Source organism: Marmota marmota, unplaced genomic scaffold, assembly GCF_001458135.2.
Source record: "Marmota marmota marmota unplaced genomic scaffold, marMar, whole genome shotgun sequence".
Classification (NCBI taxonomy): domain Eukaryota; kingdom Metazoa; phylum Chordata; class Mammalia; order Rodentia; family Sciuridae; genus Marmota; species Marmota marmota.
In genome coordinates this window covers 13,288,587-13,297,468 of record NW_025999913.1, presented here as the reverse complement: position 1 = coordinate 13,297,468, position 8,882 = coordinate 13,288,587, and the positions used below count along the sequence as shown (strand labels likewise).

At 45.1% G+C, this 8,882-nt stretch overlaps 1 long non-coding RNA gene across 1 annotated transcript; it reads right to left on the bottom strand.

Moving 5' to 3' along the window:
* Nucleotides 1-445: 445 nt before the first annotated feature.
* LOC125615548 lies at nucleotides 446-2,216 on the bottom strand. Its single transcript, XR_007346158.1, has 2 exons — nucleotides 2,102-2,216; nucleotides 446-860 (listed from the first exon to the last, which is right to left on the bottom strand). It is a non-coding gene; the product is annotated as an uncharacterized LOC125615548 (long non-coding RNA).
* Between the last annotated feature and the right edge of the window lie 6,666 nt (nucleotides 2,217-8,882).

Here is an 8,882-nt window from a genome sequence, read left to right as displayed (position 1 = left end):
GAAGAAGGGGTGGTGGTGGTGAATACTTTGCTAAATTCAAGGGTGTGCCTGTCCATCATTCATCAGGACCATGCGTCACTCGGGCTTCACCTACAGGAGAAGCGGAGTCAGCCTCGGGGAAGAGCACCCTTGTCTGGATACACCCCCTGTGAAACTCAGGTTGAAATCACCTCTTTGTAGGATTAGTCAGGCTCCTAGTCCCATTCATTCAGCTCTGTGACCACTGAAGTCTCAGAGTGCTAACTTCAGGCCATGCAGACTTAATGATCTCCGACTGGATCTCCGCAGTAGGCAGCATGCGGCACTCAACTGGGAAGAAGAGCTATTTCTTATGGGGAGACAGGGACCTGCTATCCACATGGGTCTATAAGGACACTCGCAACAAATACAATAAACGGCTATTGTGTTGGTCAAAGTCCTCCAAGAATCAAATGTCAAATCAGGATTAAATGGGCAAGGATTTTATTGGGGGGAAATGAGGAGAAACGGGGGTAAGACCTGGAGATCCATTGCACCACCAGGAAAATATGACCCGAGGTGACGAAGGGATGGAGGAAAGGTTGGGCAGGAGAGCCCTGCACTACAGTGAAGTCAAACAAAGGCCCAGCAAGGCCACCCCAGCAGCCCTGGCGCCCTCCTCTGTGCCCGGCACCTGGCACCTTGAGAGGCAGTGTCTCAGCACAACACTGGGTAGAGCTCAAGGCCTGCTGCTGGGTCCTGGTCAGTCACACTCCCCAACTTGGAGGCCTTTGAGGTGTAGCCTTGTGGTTGTCCCAAAGCTGCCTACAAATCAAAATGTCACTCATACTGAGAAGAGGGTGGTCTGTGGTTACGAGGTGAATCAAGTGTACGCCGGGAATCTATGAAAAGCAAAAACAAAAGCCATGACTCGGGAGAAACAAGAAAGGGAGCAGAGAAGTGGGGGACTCCGTTTCTCCCCCTGACTGTACGAGCACAGTCTACCAAGGTGCTGACTCGACCCACAAATCCAAGCCAAACACACCAGCTGTCTGACCACAAAAGTCGAGATTCATTGACGAACACCAACAATAGTTACGGTTTGGACTTCAGCCTCAATATACGGGGAGATCGGATTTTAGCAGATGTTGGATTTTAGACAATTTCCCCCAAAGAAAAATCCATCTGTTTGACTCTATTGCTCTAAATGGAGTGTGAGTAAATTCGTGCCAAAGTCTTGGATATCTGCCTATTTATTTTTTATATGCCTTGACTAATGAAATACAGGCTGAAATATCTGGCTGAGGCAGATCAGTAGAATCATGAGAAACACAGGAAAGAAAAAAAAAGACCTCAAAGAAATGGAAATTTACTACATGATAAAGATGGCACTCCTAATTAGTAGGAAAAGGGTTGTTTAATAAATTGTGCTGGAACACCTGGTAGCCATATGGGGAAAAAATGAGTTTGGATTCTTACTTCATGGGTTACACCAGAATGATCTGAGGAAGGATTAAAGAGTTAAATGTTGAAAATCAAGGTACTGGTGGGAGAAATTTAAATCCTTTTTGAGTGGCACAGGACTTCCAAAATGTTCAGCAAAACTCAGATGCCATGTTAACCAAAACTCAGAAATAAATTTGAAAATAAATAAATAAATTAATTAATTAATGGGTCATGCATGGGGAAAAAAAACACCTTAAACAAAACTCAAAAAGAAAAAAAAACTATAAAGGAAATTTTGCAATTCATATTGCAAAGGCTCAATTTATTTAAAATATAAAGAAATCCTACAAGTGAATAAGAAAGGCCATTAGCTCAATAGAAAAATGGGCAAAAGATGAATAAATATGAAAAATATACACATGGTCTTGAAAGATTTAAAAAGTGCCAAATTATGCTAAAAAGTGAGAAAATAGCATTTCCTGATGAGCTAGTTTCTACTAGTTGGTAGAGATCAACAACAGGCTGCCTCAGCGTGGTCTGCAGGGACACGGGCACCAAGATGGGATCCGACAGGCAGAAGACGGGTGGGGAGAAGAGAGGAAAGAGCAGAAGGAAGCTGGAAGAGTCAGAGAGACCAGGGTGGGGACCTGATCCCCAGAGAGCGTGGCTGGGTTAATAGTCCTAGAGCTGCACTCACCTACCCGAGGAGTCCTGGATCTTGCAGAACGGCCCCTCCTGAGCATCCGGGCTGCCTTCCTTGCCTGGCTGGGAGCAGACTGTGGGAAGCCGGGTCTCTTGTGTGCACAGTGGTGGATTCCGAACACAGCAGCGGTTACATTTCCTGCAGCAAAAAGTCTCCGTGGCTCCTATTCAAGGCCATCACACATTCTTTGTGAGCAGAGACAGAGGAACTAGACTTCTCCCACATTGCTGGTGAGAGGGTAACTTGAAGTAACCTCTGTGGAAGGCAATTGGTAGTGCTTTAAACATTTTCAACATACAAGCCATTTGAGGCAGAAATTCTACCTCCACCAACTTTTCCTAGAGAGATATTTTACTTGTGTAAAGTTGTACATCCAAAGGCTGGGGATATAGCTTAGTGGTACAGTGCTTGCCTATCATGGGAGGCCCTGGGTTTGATCCTCAGCACCACAAAATAATAATAATAATTAATAATTAATTATAATTAATAATATTGTTGTTGTTCTTAAATTGCATGTACAAGAGTATTCACTCTGGCATTGTTTGTAATAGCTAACACTGGTAACCACAAATGTGCACACTTAATGCACAATTAGTTAAATAAATTATAAATATTATATAACTATGAGTAAGGAAGAAGGAAGTTCTTCATGTACTGATAAAACAATTTGTAAAGCAAGGTGAATATTAGTACAAATGTTTTGCAAAAAATGTAGATCAATTTTTTTTTTTTTAGGCCATGGTGCTTTTATTTAAAGAGGGGATATAAATGTACAAACTTGTAATATTTCTGAAAGGGGCCATGAGAAACAGGCATTTTTACGGATCTATACTTTTCAGCATCATTCTTTCCTTTTGCATTGTGAATTACATAAATTCAGAAAATGAATCCCCTACCTGTCCTGTGTTGTGAGTATCGTACACACAGACAGGGACACCTCTGTGGGCTTGCCTGCTTGTCCAAACTCCAGGTATACCTCTGAAAACAGACACCCCATGGCCACACCTCAGAGTGGTGTGCTTGGCCCAAGGAGAGGTGGACACGAGAGAGACCCCTGGGGACTCTGGAAGCGGTGTGCAGTCCATCTGGGAGTTTCTGGGTGTCTGCCACCTAGACCATAGTCAAGAACAGGACTGCGGATATGCTTGATGGGTCCAGTCAGCCAGGGTCCATGTCCCAGAGTTCCCTTCTCCCTGTGTTCCTCGTGAGAATTTGTCAGTGGAAAGGAACCAGGCCACTTTTTTCTAAGTCACACGCATGGCAGCCAGTGTGCTAGCTCACCGCCCGGTCAGGACGCAGCGGCCAGCCACTGCTCTGTCTCCAGCTTCTTCGGCCTGGGCCAGATATATGTGTTTAGCCCTGAGACAAACAGCCTTGGTTTCGGCAGGGTGCCCACCCAGAAGTACCCCTTTATCAAAGGTCCCCAGACAGAGTCTGCTGACGTGAGTTTCAGTTGTCCTCACAAGGGTGTTGGCTCTTACCAGTGACCAGCGCTGGCTCTTGCCACATCCACATCCACATCCACATCCACATCCACATCCACCCATCTGCTCGCTCCCTGGACTTCAAGGCACCACACAGGGAGACCACAGCCACAGAGAGACTCCTTCATCACTCCCACAGCTATGAAATGTCGGGTCCCTGCGGCAGCTCTCAAACAATCAGTCAATCAATGGTCTACCTATCTGTGAGCGTATACGGGTATAAACACAGTATGTCAAGACCTCCCTGTTCCGACTGTCTCTGTGATTCCCCTTAAACACCCCTTTATCAAAGGTCCCCAAACTCCCCTCTAGTTATCCTAATTTCAGGGGCCATTGTTTCGTCTTTGGAATCTCTGTCGAAGAGTCAGATCCAAACACACTCCGTTCTGTTCAGAATCCTCACTGTCTTCCAATGTCTAAGTGTGTCTGGTCTCTTTCTCCTTAGAAGGGGCTTGGCCCTAGGGGCTCTTCAGCTCCACCCCGCACAGGCGTCCTTCACAGAGGTCCTCGAGGTTTCTAGAAAACACTGTAGATGCTCCCCTGCTCCAGCAGGGCTGAGGCTAAACTCTGGCTGCCCTGTAGGTTAATCTACGTGGAGTGCTCGATGGCAGTGTGGAACTGGTCCTGAGGAAGCATTCTTCCTCTTCCGACCAGAGAGACACTATGACTGTGATAACACAGCTCCATATGGGATCTTATGTTACTGTGTTAGGCACCAATGCAACTCCCATGCTCCCGGTTTGCGGAGATTCTGCACCTCCTACACTTTAGGGAATATTCACTAAAAAACATAAATCGAACTCACCTATTTCTAAAAATCAACCAATAGAAAAGATATGAGGATTATAGTTCATTTACACGAACAAGAACCATTTTTTTGTTGTTTTGTTTTTACAAATTATCAAAGAAATACTAAGAAACAAATGCCGACTTTGTTCTTATCTAAGAACTTTCTTTTCATCTAAAAGTACACTTTGGGCTTTATATAAGTGAATTGTGTTTTATGATATTTGAAACTTCTGTATCAAGGTCACGCTCATGTGTTAAATACCAACCTGTGTCTGATCGTGAATTATTGACAACAGTCACTTAAAAACTTAATTCGCTTCTCACAGGGCTTACAAATGACCTACTTCACGGGCTTACAAACAACCTATTTCAGGCTCATTGTGCACGATTTTGTTTACAAAACTGTGTTTTTTTCTTTTGTGAGTAATTACCTATTTGTAGTATTAAAATATCTCTTATAAAATGTATTTGTATTTATTTTTAGAACACTTTATTATGAAATACTTTTAAACATTTATAAATCAAGAGAAATAAACCCCCAAGTAACAGGCACTTACATTATTGAGACTGGGCCACTCTTTTGCATCATTTATTGCAATTTGCAACATAAAGCAAATCGAAGACGTCATTATTTGCTTTTAATCTTCCTCCAAATGACATTTAATTTTACCACGAAAATACTATAACACACCTCAAAAAAATTAAGTACTTTCTTAATCATCATCTAATCCTCAGCCGTATTTAATTTCTCTGTTTGACCCCCAGATACCTGCTTCTCATCAGTCCAACACTCTACACAATACATTTGATTAAGTTTTGAATTAAAAACTCCTGCAGGAAAATTTATTATCACTCCTCTCTCTTTCCTTCAAATATATGAAGGTATTTGACTTTTTACAACAACGATTCCATAGATGGCAGAGGCAATAAATATACTTATATAGCTATAGCTTTTTAAGGTCAATAGGGGCTTGAACTCTGGCTCCATCTGAGAAGCCATTCACACAACCAGGGAGCTTCTAGGGAGCCTCACATGCTGCCTTGCAGACTATTTTTGGACACGCGCCTGCCAGCTGCCTCTACTGAACTCCCTCCACACCAACGGGGGATGCCCTTGTGCAGAAGGGAACAGTCGTATTTCCTGCACTCATCTTGGACTTTTGGCGAGGGCTTTCACAACACTTTCTAGAATTACAAAGCTATACCTGCAGCACTACCTGGAAAGCAGCCCCAGCGAGCAAGGGAATCCACCATCCGTCAGCAGGTGTCTCTTGTGGAAGCCTGAACTCCTCCTGGTGCACCAAAGGCACCTTCCCTGGAGAAAGATTTGGCAAGTTGCGTTTTCCTTTCATCTCCGAGACCACGTAGGAGACAATGCAGCCCATGCAGGCAAAGATGTGCAGAGTGTATAACAAGGCCCCGGAGGTGAGGAATCCTAGTTCAAAGGAGCAGAGTGAAGGAAAGGGGTCTTCTCTCTGCCAAGAAAAAGGAAACAGTGTTTAAGCTTCAGCCGCCTTTGACTCAGTCCTCACCGAGCTGGGCATGAGCAGACCGAACACGCTCAGTGAGGCTGGAGGAGGCAGGAGTAGGGGCAGGGAGAGTTCCTTGTGGGTTTTCTGATGCTAGAACTAAAATACTACTTGGCTTACAGAGACTTGTTTGGCTCATGGTTTTTGAGGCTGAAGCCCAGGAACACAGTGGGACATCTGGTGAGGGCCTGGGTGCTGTATCCTCATACAGCAGAGCAAGCAGGTGAACTCCGCCGCTCTTCCTCTTCTTACAAAGCCACCACTGCCATCATGAGGATCCCACCCTCATGACCTCACAGGATCCTAATGACTCCCCCAAACCTCCACCTCCATGTACCAGGAGCTTGTGGATAGGAGGATTAAGTTTCAGCACTTTAGGGAAAACTGTTCAAACCATAGGGCGGGGTGAGTGGTGGAAACTCGCATCTCCAGGGGCGTGGAGCAAGGACACCCTGGAGGCTGGCCAATGGGAATTGCAGGGACAATCCGCTAGAGCCTTTCTCCACCAGCTGCATTAGAGAACAAACAGGTCCTAATGACCCACGGCATCCATCGTATGCAATGAATGAACTTCCTGCCTGTAAGTCCAGAGTGGAGCTTTGTGTCTGTCAACATTGGGAGAAACAAGAACAGAGTCCTTCAAACCACCTTCTGTGATCTGTAATTCAGAGGGAGGAACACGCGTTGGAAAAGTCTTCAGAGCGTCAAGTAAGGAAGGGTGGACAGAGGGCCCGATGGGGAGGCTGAGGCAGAATGTCTCGAGCTGAGGTCAGTAAGGCTGCTTTGAGTCTCCAGGCCTGCGACCTCTAAGGAAAGGAGTTTTAATGAAATCCTTGTGGCGTCTGCAGGAGTTAACATCCTGGGTGCTGCTAAGGAGGGGGAGGACTGACTGGGACACCCTCCTTCAAAGCACCTGCCTTAAGGCAGCACTTGGGGGGCTCTGCTTTTTGTTTTTCTCAGTATTGGGAATTGAACCTAGGCACCCTCTACCCCTGAACTACATCCACAGACCTTTTTATTGATTGATTGATTGATTGAGACAGGGTCTCGTTAAGTTGCCCAGGTTGGCCTCAAACTTGTAATTCTCCTGCCTCATCCTCTCTAGTAGCTGGGGTTACAGGCATGGGTCACCGTGCCCAGCTGGTAGGGGACTTTTTTTGGATCACCTTCAGTGCCATGAGAACAGGGCAGTCTGGCTTATCTTCATTCATACTCAGTTTGTAATCAACCAATATTTCCCACTGAATCCACCCATTTTACCTCCATACTTAATCGCAAATGACTTACAGCTACGAGAACAAGCCTATCTCCTGGCTTTGTTACTAAGTGGCTGAGTGACCTGAGCTCTGTGATCTAATATCTCAAGTCCCCGTTTATTTGTCCTAAGCAAAGTGTTTGGATTCAGTGATATCTAAGATCCGCTCCAGCATAAAGATCCCAGCACTAGATGATGCACAAAGACTTCCAATGTTGGCAACCTTCACAAGAATGTGTGACAGGCTCTGAGTGGGGGAAAATTGAAAATATCACAAGAGGAGGTGCATACGCTTTCCTTCTGGGTACTTTGAAAAGAACAGAGACCTGACTATTCAATTAAATCATCCAGTGGACACTCCATGAGAAGGAACTACTTGCCAGTACCCATGACAGGAGCTGGGACACTCAGGTGGGCCGAGCAAGTTCTCTACCCTCTCCAACAGCAGAACAAGTACCTGGCTGGGCGCGGTGGTGCACACCTGTAATCCCAGCAGTTCAGGAGGCTGAGACTGGAGGATGGTGAATTCAAAGCCAGCCTCAGCAAAAGTGAGGCGCTAAGCAACTCAGTGAGACCCTGTCTCTAGATAAAGTACAAAATAGGGCTGGAGATGGGGCTCAGTGGTGGAGTGGCACTGAGTTCAATCGCCAGTACCCACCAAAAAAAGTACCTTCCCCAGAGTTTCTTCTTTGGGTGAGGATCTCATGCACTGGAATCTCTTCTCCTCCAGCTGTATTGAAGAGTAATAAAAATTCAAGGTGTACAATGTGATGATTGGATCAATGCATACATTATGTCATGGTAATCACAGTTGAGTTAATTAATACCTCCTTCACCACATATAGATATGTGTCTTTGGGAGGCTGGAGCAGGGCGGTGAGGACACTTATGTGCTATTCGCTTAGCAAATTCCAAGTAAACTGTGTGGCAATATTTTTAAACTTTTTTTTTTATTTGTAGTTGGACACGATACCTTTTTAAATTTTATGTATTTTTATGTGGTGCTGAGGATCAAACCCAGGGCCTCCCATGTGCCAGGCGAGCGCTCTACCACTGAGCCACAACCCCAGCCCCTGCGTGGCTATATTAACTCCGTGGTCTACATCAGGTCCTCAGAACTTACAAGAGAATGTTTGTAGTCTTGGGCCAAAATCTCTCTATCTCCCTCACCCCCAGCCTCTGGTATCCACCATTCAACTCTCTGTTTCTAGAGCTCAACTTTTTTTAGATTCCACATATAATAGGGCATTTGTCGCTCTTTGTCTGGCTTGTTTCACTTAGCATAATGCCCTCCAGTTTCATCCATGGCACAAATGGCAGTGTTTCCTTCTTTGGGGCTGAATGGAAGCATTCCCTTGTATGAGCAGATCACTCTTTACCCATTCTTCTGTCAACTGACACTCAGTTGTGCCCACACCTTAGCTCAGGGCTGCACAGGAGTGCAGATATTTCAACATACTGATTTCTTTTCCTTTGGATCTAAACCCCAAAGTGGGACTGCTGGGTCATACGGCACTGCTGTTTTTAATTTTTTGAGGAACTTCCATGTTGTTTTCCATAATGGCTGTGCAAGTAGTGATGGTGAGCTCATTTCATATATCTGTGGCCATTTGTCCTCTTTTGAGCCATGCCTATTTGGGTCCTTTGAGTTTTCTCAATAGGGTTATTTGTTTGTTTGTTTGTTTTTCCTGTTGAGCTGTTATCACATTCTAATTTCT